Source organism: Ovis canadensis, chromosome 6, assembly GCF_042477335.2.
Source record: "Ovis canadensis isolate MfBH-ARS-UI-01 breed Bighorn chromosome 6, ARS-UI_OviCan_v2, whole genome shotgun sequence".
Classification (NCBI taxonomy): Eukaryota; Metazoa; Chordata; class Mammalia; order Artiodactyla; family Bovidae; genus Ovis; species Ovis canadensis.
This window is the reverse complement of record NC_091250.1, coordinates 37801009-37813972: the sequence shown is the minus strand read 5'-3', so window position 1 is coordinate 37813972 and position 12964 is coordinate 37801009. Positions and strand designations below refer to the sequence as shown.

General features: G+C 41.8%; 1 protein-coding gene across 5 annotated transcripts in view; it reads right to left on the bottom strand.

Annotated features, from left to right (window-relative positions):
* Window positions 1-12571, bottom strand: part of SLC9B2 (solute carrier family 9 member B2) — a 64649-nt gene extending 52078 nt beyond the window's left edge. Inside the window, exons 1-2 of one of the 5 annotated variants that reach the window (XR_011257659.1) lie at window positions 12053-12545; window positions 10161-10251 (exon numbers count right to left, since the gene is read on the bottom strand). The gene's annotated coding sequence lies outside the window, so the exon portion shown is untranslated. Of the gene's footprint in view, window positions 1-10160; window positions 10252-12052 lie in introns of all 5 variants that reach the window. The other 4 variants (XM_069593581.1, XM_069593583.1, XM_069593582.1 and 1 more) reach the window with 4 other exon arrangements.
* Window positions 12572-12964: the final 393 nt, after the last annotated feature.

The window sequence follows — 12964 nt, the reverse complement described above, 5'->3', positions numbered from 1 at the left end:
TGACAACATAATCCCATTGACTTTCTTTGATCATGCTTTTAACGTCTTTCTTTCAAGGCCAACTTCTTGATTAGGGGGTGTAACACTCACTACTGCCATTTTTTCACCTTTCTCATGAGTAGACTTCCATAACAACTTCTGAGCAGTAATATAAATGCTATAAAATGTGGGGATACATATCTTTTCCACAGGGGATATTTACAGTTTTGGCCAGCCACACATCTTTCTCCACTGTTTTTGGTAAGAGCACACTAATTTTCTCTTGTGGAATCCGCGCCTCCTCTGTTCGCTCTCTGTATGGTTCATGTGAGACTGTTATGCTACCCTTCCCAACCCCCATGCTCCCCCAGTGCTCCAGAAACGGGGACAGCCTTGGCCAATGAGGGAACCTCTTCCCTGGTGACCTTGACAGATTCAGGCATGAACATGTGACCCATACCTGGCAAATGAGAGTCAGATTTAGGGTGTTTACTGAAGCCATTAAGAAAGAGCCTTCTTTCTGTTGGGGTTACTAAGCCCAGACTTGCTGATGACAATCCTTGGTACAAGAAAAGCCTTCTAAAGTATGAAGTAACTAGCCACAAGGCAAAGCAGGGTCTTACTATGGAAAGTCAAAAAGAGAAAGCTCTACATTAACAATCACACTGTTGATGCATCTGGGAGCAGCTGCTTTTCAGTTAGGTGAGCCAATACATTTCTTACCACTTGGGTTTCTGAAACTTGCCACCAGTTGAGTTCTCAGCAAAAATTTTCATACCCGAATTGGCCTTGAAGGAGCCCCTGTATACTAACAGATGTTTAGAAAGATGCTTTTACATTTTCATGAAAATGAAAAGAAAAAAAATGTATGTGGAAATATTTTGTTTTAAAAGGCATTAAAATATACTGTACAGCTTAGGGGTTTTCTTTAAAGATAATGTTAAAAGAAATAAAAATATATCATTTAATAAAATAGGTATCCATTACTCAGGAAATTAAGTGAAATGTTTTCTTTTTAAATGATACTAATTAAATGAAATATTTAAAGGACCTTAATTTCTTTTTAATATTTATTTATTTACTTGGCTGCTCTGGGTCTTAGCTATCGCACTCGGGATTTTTGATCTTTAGCTGCAGGCATGCAAACTCTTGGTTGTGGCATGTGGGATCTAGCTCCCAGACCAGGGGTGGAACCCAGGCCCTCTGCATTGGGAGCGCGGAGCCTTAGCCACTGGATCACCAGGGAAGTCCCCCTAACTGTTGTTTTTTTTTTTTTTTTAATTGTGTTCATGGAAGTCTTTAAAAGTCTTTGGGCCCAGTGAAGTTTCAAGAGAGCTATTTAGAATTCATCTGAGATGCTGGGTGTCTGAATTGGAAAAATTTTAAAGTGAGGAAATATGGAGAAACAAGATGGCTTCTCAAGGCTTCCCAAATGGCTCAATGGTAAAGAATCCACCTGCCAAAACAGGAGCCTCAAGAGACATGGGTTTGATCCCTGGGTTGGGAAGATTCCCTGGAGGAGGAAATGGCAAATTAATCCAGTATTCTTGCCTGGGAAATCCTGTGGACAGAGGAGCCTGGCAGGCTACAGTCCATGGGGTCACAAAGAGTTGGACATGACTGAAGTGACTAAGCATGCACATATGCAGATGGCTTCTAGGTAACTCAAAGTCATTCACAGTTCGATGGAATAAGAAAAGTTGGAAAGGCCTTTGGAAATTATCTTGTCTGATCTCTTTCATATTTAAATAAGAAAATTAAAGCCTAGAGAAGCTAAATAATTTTCGTTAATGAATATAGCTAGTATCTACCAAGCTCCATAGAAAAGCAATAAAAATTTGTGAAATGCGATAGTTCTTTAATCTATATCTCTGACTTTATGTCATTTCTACCAAATCACTGCATTATTCTACTCATATATACCCATAGTTTATTATAACTTTTGAAAACACATTTTACAAGTAAATAAAATTATTTCAACGTTCTATCATATTATGTTCAGCTTTACTTTTTTCCAATGTTATAAATGTTACAAACAAATTTTTTACTAATCCATTTAAATTGCACACCATTGGTAACAAAATACATAATATAAGAACTTTTATTTTATGCTCTTGACAAATATTGTTTATATATTCTGAATGATCAGTTAACAGGCAGGTGAAAACTTGCCCTTAAATATGCCTTAAGATTTTAAGAATTAAGGAACTTCAATTTAAAAAATCCAGTTCAAATGAGATGCTTTGAGAGATTTTTGTAGATCACAGAATCACACTGAGAACTAGAAAGGCAAGGTACAGCTTAGACAAATACTAAAAGGTCCCCACACAGAAAAACATGTTTTTTTTTCCTGTTTCTCAATCAGGATTTTGCTTTATTCAGACTGATACACAATTTGTAAACCGTACTAGAAAAACATACATTTTTCATCAAATGGTAAAATTTTATAAATTTCATAAATTCAGTAAAAAATGTTAATCAATTTTTTCTGTCTCAAATACAGATTTCAGTAGAAGAATGAGACATGCCCTAAGCCCAAGGTCATGAATGTTAGGAGCACTGTGACTGCCCACTTATTTGTAGGTTAGTAGGTCAAAGTATTTTCTAAAAACACGTGCAAAGGATATTGGCTACTCATGTCTCTCTTTAGAAAGTGAAAGTGTTAGTTGCTTGGTCGTGGCCAGTTCTTTGTGATCCCATGCACTGTAGCTCGCCAGGCTCCTGGGTCCATGGGATTCTACAGGCAAGAATACTGGTGGAGTATCTAGCCGCTTCTCCAGGGGATCATCCCAACTTCAAACTCCAGGCCTCCTACACTGCAGGCAGATTCGTTACCTTCTGAGCCATCAGGGAAGCCCTCTCTTTAGCATTCCCAGTATACAGAATTTCCTCCAGGACTGATGCACATACTCAGAAACTATGTTGGTTTACTTTGAGCTTTATTTTCCAGTATTAGACACATATGCCACCAAAATTAGAGAAGTGTGAATTTCAAAGGAACAACATCTTTAGTCGTTCCTCCAAACTTGAGAGGAAACTGAAGATTAAGAATAGTAGATCAAGAATATGAACAGTACTGTCTGTGAACAGGAGTTGCCTTTGCGGAAGGAAATAGAATTGGAATTGTGGGAATTTTATTTGTATTCTGCTTCTTTATTGTTAGTATTTTTACAATAAGATTTTAAAATGTAATTTAAAACACATTTAAAAAGAATTTGTGCAATTCTTAGAGCTTTAGAGAAAAGAAAGTGGTACACCTTCCCTTGGTAATAATATGTTTCATAGATAGAATCTGGTAATTTGATTTTAGGTAACTTAATCCCACCTGCCACAATATAAGGTAGTTTTTTTTGTTTCTGCAGTTTTCAAAGAAGATGAGGAAACTGCCTAGAATCTTCTACAGCAGTTTTCAAATATTTTTGAGCTCAGAGATCCTTTATCAAATGAAACCTTATCCTGAAGTCCAATAAATGGGATAGATAAAAGTGGAGTTGAAGGAGCTCTGTCCTCTCACCCTTGTTCTTCCTGGCAAGTGAAGCACACTTTGAAAACCACTCTGTAAATACACTTTCATAAACACAAAGAGGTTTGTTAAATCGGTCTTTTTTTCAGGTTATTGTGTTAATATAAATGGTTAGAAGTACTCTGTATAATATTTCAGAAAAAATAAAAGAGCTTTCAACTTGCAAATGTCCACAGGTTCATGCTCAAATAGAATACACTTACTGCTATCAACTGAATTACTGCTGAAAAATCATTACATGGATAAAGACTGGCTGTTCTCGTTATTTTCCATCTGCAGTATGGACAGGCCGACACTGTGCTGAGAGTCTACATATACTGCTGGAGTACTCTATATGTTGTATTCATGCATTTGAAAAAGTATTTCTATTCACTAAGTACTCTATAATGATTAGCATAAAAATCTACCTTTGGCGTTCCACCCATTTATGTGTTAAAAGTATAGAGTCTCCATCTCATACAGCATTTCCATGTAGAACATATCGAAACTTTCTAATTTCTGGACTCTGCTAACCAACTCTGATTGATGTTCATTTCTCATCAGTAAGAAGCTCAGATCAAGTGAAAAGAAGGGCTTAAAATGTCGTTGCCAATTACTGAAAAGACTGAGAATATCTCCTTGAACGAGAACTCCTTTATTATGGCAAAAACCAGTACAATATTGTAAAGTAATTAGCCTCCAATTAAAATAAATAAATTTATATTTTAAAAAATTAAAAAATAATAAAAAAGAGACTGATACAAAGGAAAAAAAAGAAAGTATTAAGTGTGCCAACCACATGAAACCAATTTATCAAAGGAAAACAACTACTATTCTGTTTGGTTAACTGATAGGGTGACTTGAAATCATGAAATAATGTTATTACTTCTCATAAGGAATAAAGGGAAATTATCCTTGGGGAAGAAGGAATCTGATATCTGCTGCTCTTTTCAAAAAATTCTTCCACCCAAGGGCAAATATATTTAATTGAAAGTTTAAAATATTACTTTTAGGCTTACTAAAATAAAAATCTCCAGACACTAATCTCCCCAAGTGTGGCAACATGACATCACTTACCTAAGAGCCACTGCTCCTGTGGATCCCTTCTCCACCCCTAAGAATAAATTATGACTGGTCTAAATCAGCCTGTTACATCAGGCCTCTTTGCCAGCTGTTGGTTTAGGACAGAGTATGATTCATTTCTTACCAATGAAAGTTGTGGGCAAGGCTGATTGGTGACTATTGGATAAGAGTTTCTTTCCTGATATAAAGGCAGAGAGGCCAGAGGAGAATGCCTTTCACCTTTTGTCGTGTGTGTGTGTGTGTGTGTGTGTGTGTGTGTGTGCGTATGTTAGCGGGGAGGATGAAGCTGTGGATGGGGGACTGTGTTTCTTGGAATTTTAGCAGCCATGATTTACCCATGAAGAAAAAGTCAACATTAGTTCAGCAGTGGCCACAGGGCTGGAAAAGGTCAGTTTTCATTCCAATCCCAAAGAAAAGCAATCCCAAAGAATGTTCAAACCACCACACAATTGCACTCATCTCACACGCTAGCAAAGTGATGCTCAAAATTCTCCAAGCTAGGCTTGAAAAGTACATGAACTGAGAACTTCCAGATGTTCGAGTTGGATTTAGAAAAGGTAGAGGAACCAGAGATCAAATTGCCAACATCTACTGGATCACAGAAAAAGCAAGAGAATTCCAGAAAACATCTACTTCTGCTTCATTGACTTTGCTAAAGCCTTTGACTGTGTGGATCACAACAAACTGTGGAACATTCTGAAAGAGATGGGAATACCAGACCACCTGACCTGCCTCCTCAGAAATCTGTATGCAGGTCAAAAAGCAACAATTAACCAGACATGTAACAATGGACTGGTTCCAAATTGGGAAAGGAGTACATCAAGGCTAAACATCTTGCCTTACAAGAGTACAAAAGGCTGCTTATTTAACTTATACGCAGAGTATGTCATGAGAAATGCTGGACTGGATGAAGCACAAGCTGGAATCAAGATTGCTGGGAGAAATATCAATAACCTCAGATATGCAGATGACACCACCCTTATGGCAGAAAGTGAAGAAGAACTAAAGAGCCTTTTGATGAAACTGAAAGAGGAGAGTGAAAAAGGTGGCTTAAAACTGAACATTCAGAAAACTAAGATCATGGAATCCAGTCCCATCACTTCATGGCAAATAGATAGGGAAACAATGGAAACAGTGACAGACTTAATTTTGGGGAGGGGGCTCCAAAATCACTGCAGATGGTGACTGCAGCCATGAAAATAAAAGACTCTTGCTCCTTGGAAGAAAACCTACAACAAAGCTAGACAGCATATTAAAAAGCAGAGACATTACTTTACCAACAAAGGTATAGACAAAGCTATGGTTTTTCCCGTAGTCATGTGTTGATGTGAGAGTTGGACCACAAAGAAAGCTGAATGTCAAAGAACTGATGCTTTTGAACTGTGGTGTTGGAGAAGACTCTTGAGAGTCTCTTGGACAGCAAGGATATCCAACCAGTCCATCCTAAAGGAAATCAGTCCTGAATATTCATTGGAAGGACTGATGTTGAAGCTGAAGCTCCAACACTTTGGCCACCTGATGCGAAGAACTGACTTATTGGAAAAGACCCTGATGCTGGGAAAGATTGAAGGATGGAGGAGAAGGGGATGACAGAGGATGAGATGGTTGGCTGGCATCACCCACTCGAAGGACATGAATTTGAGCAAACTCCGAGAGTTAGTGATGGACAGGGAAGTCTGGTGTGCTGCAGTCCATGGGGTCGCAAAGAGTTGGACATGACTGAACAACTGAACTGAACTGACTGAGCTCATGGAAAGAAACCTGGACCCTGATATCAATATGCTACAAACCCTGGATCCACTTACCTTCATATATCTCATCATAATGAGAAAAGAAGCTGGTATTTTTGAAGACAGCTTTGCCTGAATATCCTGATACTTAGCCCAAAGCATCCTAACCAATACAACAGGTGACTGTTGCAGAGCCAGCTTTGAGAAGCTCAGGAAAGGAGCAATGATGGGGAACCTTTGGCCTATACGTGTCTCCCTACCTTCTTGATTTTCATACAGGACAAACACTGCCTTTGTATTATTGAAACTTCTCAAAAAATATCTAGAAAACAACATTTCAATAGCTAAAAATCAGAGCCAAGTTTTTTAGTACCATTTTTTGTGTCATTAGAGATTATATAGCTTGTCATTTTATATATTTTTTTCTGTCCTATCCCTGAAGTTTAGTTGTAATATTTGAATACTGAAATTTTAAAAAGTTAGGTTTACAAACATTTGATTGTTTTCTAAACTTCTACTCATGAAGTAAATAAAACAAGAGCAATAAAAAACACCACTACCATTGTGTCTAAGTTTCATATTTTACTTTCTCTACTCGGTAAAGTTCTACTAGTCATTCTCATAACTCAAATGTCACCTTCCTGATCAGTGTTTCCTAACTTCATATAGACTAACTCTGTCCCTTTTCTTCCCTGAGGACTCATTCATTCATTCAACAAACATTTATTAAGCTCTTATTGTGTTCTAGCCCTTGTTTGGGGGATTTGAAATGTAAATTGTTCCCATACTCAAAGGTTGCTACCTAGTCAGAGAATGACAATTCATTTCCTAGGCAACCATAATGGAGTGTGGTAAGTTTTGATTTTAGGCACATGGGTTAAGCAACCCCATCTTTTGACAATGAGTGAAGTTCATCAGATTTTCACTGGGTCTCTATGGTGTGTAAAAGCATAGAGATATAAAGATGACTTAGATGCAGTCTCTTCTTCTTAAGAAAGGGACAAAGATTGCTATGTGCTCACCAAACCTGTTTCCTCTGCTGCCTGGGCACACAGATGGCTGATGTTTCCCAGCCTCCCTTGCAGGTCAGTTTGGCAAGTCCCCGAGGCTGGCAAGGGGACATGGGCCTTAATGATGTATTATACTTCCATTGCTGTAAGAAATTTCCCATGTAATCGTCCACATGTTCTCTCTTTTCCTGCCCATTTTCTAGAAACTAAGGACTCCAAGGCCTTAGGGGATTGCAAAGCCATAATATAAAAAGAGTTAGGGTTCCTGAATCACTGAGTAGAAGGCCACCAGCTCAACACCTGGTTCGATTTTATATGAGTAAGAATCAAGTTTCTACTGTGTTAAGTTATTGAGGTTTTGGAGATTATCTGTTACAGCAGTGAGTGCCACCTTAAGGTCATTTAATTATAATGTAAGAAGTGCAGGCATAGAGTTAAACAGGGGAGAGGAGATACTGCCCTGCTTGGCTCATACCTGAATCAAGCCTTGAAAAATGACTTAATCTTGTAAAGAAAATAAAGACCATCATAGGCAGAGGAAACACATGATTAACGGATAAGGGGTGAAAAGAAAATTACATATATGGAAGTTTGTGCACACCAATGCCAACGAGAGCATAATGAGCATAATATGCAAAATATGGAGAGGTTAGAGGAAAATGGACATGAAAACCCTGAGTGTGAATCCTTGTGTGAATTAGTGAATCCTCCTAATTGGGCTATTTGGGGCAAGTTACTCAGTCAATCTGGATCATTTTCTTCATCTGCAAAATGATGACAATGCTTATGTCGCAGAAAATCTTAAACCAGTACTAAGTACATCATGGAGTCCCCCAAAATTCCCCCAGTAATTTATCTTTCTTTTATAAGATTTTCCTTGAGAAAGCAGCACATACGTGCTGTGCTGAAGAGCACAGATAAGAGACACTAGTAAACTCACACCTTTCATTCCTCCTTGTGAACTACAGAAACATAAATAATAGATTCCTAAAAGAACCGCAAAGAGCTTTCATTTGTATTGGCCAGGTATACTTAATAGTTTTATGCATGCATGCGTGCTAAGTCTTTTCAGTCATGTCTGACTCTTTGTGACCCTATGGACTATAGCCTGCCAGGCTCCTCTGTCCATGGGATTTTCTAGGCAAGAACACTGGAGTGGGTTGTCATGCCTTCCTCTAGGAGATCTTCTAGATCCAGGGATCGAACCATAGTCTCTTAGGTCTCCTGCATTGGCAGGTGGGTTCTTTACCACTAGCACCACCTGGGAAACCCCAACAGCTCTCTGTAAGGTTGTTAAAAACTCTTTAGAACTTAATCACAATTGCACTCTCCTTAGCACGCATCACCCATGACTACAAAGAATGCTCCCTCATTACACAAGTGCATATACAGGCAGCTCCATCTCCCTGCACACCATGCTCCTATGCTTTACGTGACCAAAGATGTAAATTCTTTTCCCCCAGAGGAAAAATCTATCATTAGGGTTTGTGTGCCAACCAAGAACCTGTTCAGTTTAGTTCAGTTCAGTCGCTCAGTCGTGTCCCACTCTTTGCGACCCCGTGAATCGCAGCACGCCAGGCCTCTGTGTCCCTCATCATTTCCCGGAGTTCACTCAGACTCATGTCCATTGAGTCGGTGATGCCATCCAGCCATCTCATCCTCTGTCGTCCCCTTCTCCTACTGCCCCCAATCCCTCCCAGCATCAGAATCTTTTCCAATGAGTCAACTCTTCTCATGATGTGGCCAAAGTACTGGAGTTTCAGCTTCAGCATCATTTCCTCCAAAGAAATCCCAGGGCTGATTTCCTTCAGAATGGACTGGTTGGATCTCCTTGCAGTTCAAGGGACTCTCAAGAGTCTTCTCCAACATCACAGTTCAAACGCATCAATTCTTCGGTGCTCAGCTTTTTTCACAGTCCAACTCTCACATCCATACATGACCACAGGAAAAACCATAGCCTTGACTAGATGGTCCTTTGTTGGCAAAGTAATGTCTCTGCTTTTCAGTATGCTATCTAGGTTGGTCATAACTTTCCTTCCAAGGAGTAAGCGTCTTTTAACTTCATGGCTGCAATCACCATCTGCAGTAATTTTGGAGCCTCCCAAAATAAAGTCTGACACTGTTTCCACTGCTTCCCCATCTATTTCCCATGAAGTGATGGGCCCAGATGCCATGACCTTAGTTTTCTGAATGTTGAGCTTTAAGCCAACTTTTTCACTCTCGTCTTTCACTTTCATCAAGAGGCTTTTTAGTTCCTCTTCACGTTCTGCCATAAGGGTGGTGTCATCTGCATATCTGAGGTTATTGATATTTCTCTTGGCAATCTTGATTCCAGCTTGTGCTTCTTCCAGTCCAGCGTTTCTCATGATGTACTCTGCATATAGGTTAAATAAGCAGGGTGACAATATACAGCCTTGACGGACTCCTTTTCCTATTTGGAACCAGTCTGTTGTTCCATGTGCAGTTGTCCATGTGTAGAGTCTTCTCTTGTGTTGTTGGAAGAGGGTGTTTGCTATGACCCAAGAATCAGTGGTCTCCCAATTATCAACAGGACTAGAGGGGACTTCCCTCGTGGTCGCGTGGCTAAGACTCCACAGGCTCCCATTGTAGGAGGCCTAGGTTTGATACCTGGTCAGGGAACTACATCCCACATGCAGCAATTAGGAGCTAGCATACCACAACTAAAGATCCAGCACGTCTCAACTAAGACCCGGCACAGTCTAACAAATAAATGTAAAATAAAATAATTTTCGTATAAACAAACAAACATAAAAACAGAACTAATGAACCAGATAGTGAACAATCTCTTGTTATATAACATACTCTGAGAATGTTTTAAATGAAAAAATGTTTTACCTTATACTTGTCAAATAAGAGACTTCAGAGATAGTCTGTTCTATGGGTAACAAACTCAAGTTCCTTCAGGGGCCAACTCGAATGTGGGGTTCTGTAGAAACGAGAGAGAACAGGGTCCAACTGAAAGCATTCAAATCACTGTCAGCCCCTGGATCTCATCTCATGGTTTCATTTCGCATCTAAAGAAACTGAAGAGATTAGGTTCAAGTGACTTTTGGAGGCTCCATAGCAAACGTATTATGCAGGGTTGAGCGGAAAACAGAAACCATGCCAAGTTATTTTAAGCCAAGAGAGATTTTATAGAAAGAATTAGGTGACTTGGCGAAAGGAAAGGCTAGAGATTGTTGAAAGGGCTACGAGTGCAGCGTCTTGGCTGGGCTTCCAGGAGCAGCTTCTAGAACACCAGTGGATGAGGCACTGGGGAAGACACTATTTTTGCCACAATCGGGAGAAACCGTGGAGTTCAAGAACATACTGCAGCTCTGACCCTGAGAAGCTGGGATCTGGAAGCTTATCTGGGCAAGGAACCCAGAATCTGTTCTCTGCCTCCCTGCACTGCCTCCTGATAGCTAGAAAGCTGATGATTCAATACGGCATGCTGAGACTGTTTAAGTCCATTCCCACACCCACATTTCTGGAGACTGGACACCGGCATCTCATGCGCCTTCCGTGCCAACAGAAAAGAGCCACAAAAATATCAGGAGACGGTCTCTGTCTCATCTCTGCCTCTGAGATCTCAGACAAGCCATCCAGAAGTCTAATTCACATCCAGAACTCTAAATGGCCCGGAGTCAGAAATGTGTTCAGCTTTCCAGTTTCTCCTGTACAGGGAGGAATGCTAGCTGCAGGCAGGAATGAATGCAAATGCCCAGCTTCCATACCCAGCACAGCAGCTTTCCGTGCAGGCCCAGGAACCAGACCTGCACCACTGACCTGTCCCCACTTACCCTACCATACCTTCTATGGAAACCCCCCGAAAGCAAAAATCTAGTAAACAGGGCTGTAATTCTAAAGACCTTCTGCTAAAAAATATGTGAACGGGTCGCTTTATTTACACCATTAGGTACAGGGTAAATCACACTACCTAATTTAATTGTTATATTAAGTATATTGTATATTCTTAATATTGTATATTCTTGTATATTCTGACCCATTGGATTTTGAGCTCCTGAATGGCAGAAACTGTATTTAATTCATATTTGTATCTCCTGTCCCCAGGTCTGCTTGGCCCAGAGAAGATGCACAGGCATTTGCTGAATTGAAATGTTTTACTCTTGACTCACTAATAGAAACAGTAAACCAGAATTTCACGAGCTACAGTATAGCAGCAATAGTATCAGGAGGCGGTCCCGCTACAGAGGGCTGGGGAAAGGGGGTTTTCGTCTTTCAGAGTAAACAGGTAGATCTGGCTAAGCAAGGTACCTGCTCTGTCTCTGTGGACTGGTGTTCTCGATTTCTCGATGGGATGCTAAAGTTAGTGGTGTCTTCCCGCTATTAGTCTTTTGGGGCAACAAAGCACACCCGAGTCCAGGGTGAGATTACAAGGATGCCCTAAGAAGCTGATGCCTGATAAGTAAAACACAGCCACAGACTCAGCGTGAGCTCTGAGCAGGGGCTTATTTATATTCCCCAGTCAGCAGGATCTGATTAGTCTCAGCACATCACCGAGGTTAGCACCCCCGACAACGTCTGGTGGATCTGAGAACAAAAACAAACAAGCAAAACTTACTCCAATAACAACAACGGTAGACAGACACACATAGCCAACCAGCCAGTCAGCCTTCACGCCGCATACAATCAGAAGGCGCTGGGCGCTCGGCCTCCGCCGGGCACAAAGCTGCAGCCGCGGCGCCGCTTTAATTTACACTCACTGCCCTCCAGGGGGTACTCACCTCGCGCTCTCCGGCTCCGGCACCCGGCTCAGCCCGGTAGATTAGGAAAGGGGCTCGCAGGTCTGCGGGGGAGCCCGGTGGAGCGGGTTTCCGGGTGGCGCATCGGCCAGGAGGCTCGGGAGGCTGCAGTTATTTCAGATAGCGGGGGTGCGCGGCCCCGCCCACCCACGCCCTCCCTGCCAGTGGCGAGGGCGGTCCCGGGAACCTGGCCGGGCACTGGCTGGGTGGACCCGGCTGGGAGCCCGCTCGGGTTGGGGTGCAGGAGCGGCCCTCCAGGCGTCCTCCGCGGGTTTGGGGCCGCCGGGCGAGGATGCACGGCTTTGCTCTGGGTCCGGAGAACCGCAAGTCCACACCCCGGGACCCAGGAGCGGCGCCGCGCGTTTGGCGGCCTGGCTGGCCCCTGGAGACCGGGCGATCGCCTCTCCCTGGGAAGCCACGGGTTGGCGGCCCAGCGTGCGCCGACCCCGGCGATGACGAGTTCCTGGGCGAGGACGCGCAGGGCTGCCGCTCGCAGAGTCTGGAGTGCGGCCCGCGCAACCTATTGCTGACTTAGCATTCACATCTACATTCTGGATTTTCACTCCACCCTTTTAGTTGTGTTGTTTAGAAGTGTCTTCTCAGGTGGGGCGAGTGGACCTCTGTTCAGATGACCGATTTAAGTGGATGAAACACTTGTCCTCTCCCTTTTATGGTTTCTTAACACTTACCGTTCTTGCTGTGTTGTTTTAGATTTTTACGTTCCAAGTCAGCATCCATTTAATTCTGCCTTCTATTTCCGTATCTTCCCTTCCTCTATCTTTTCCTCCCCACTCTCTTTCACCTAATTGTGTATATGTGCGCCTGTGCCCCTTTCAGGGTAATTTTTATTTCTTTCAGAAATAAAATTGTCTTACCCGTTTTTCACTCCTTTAA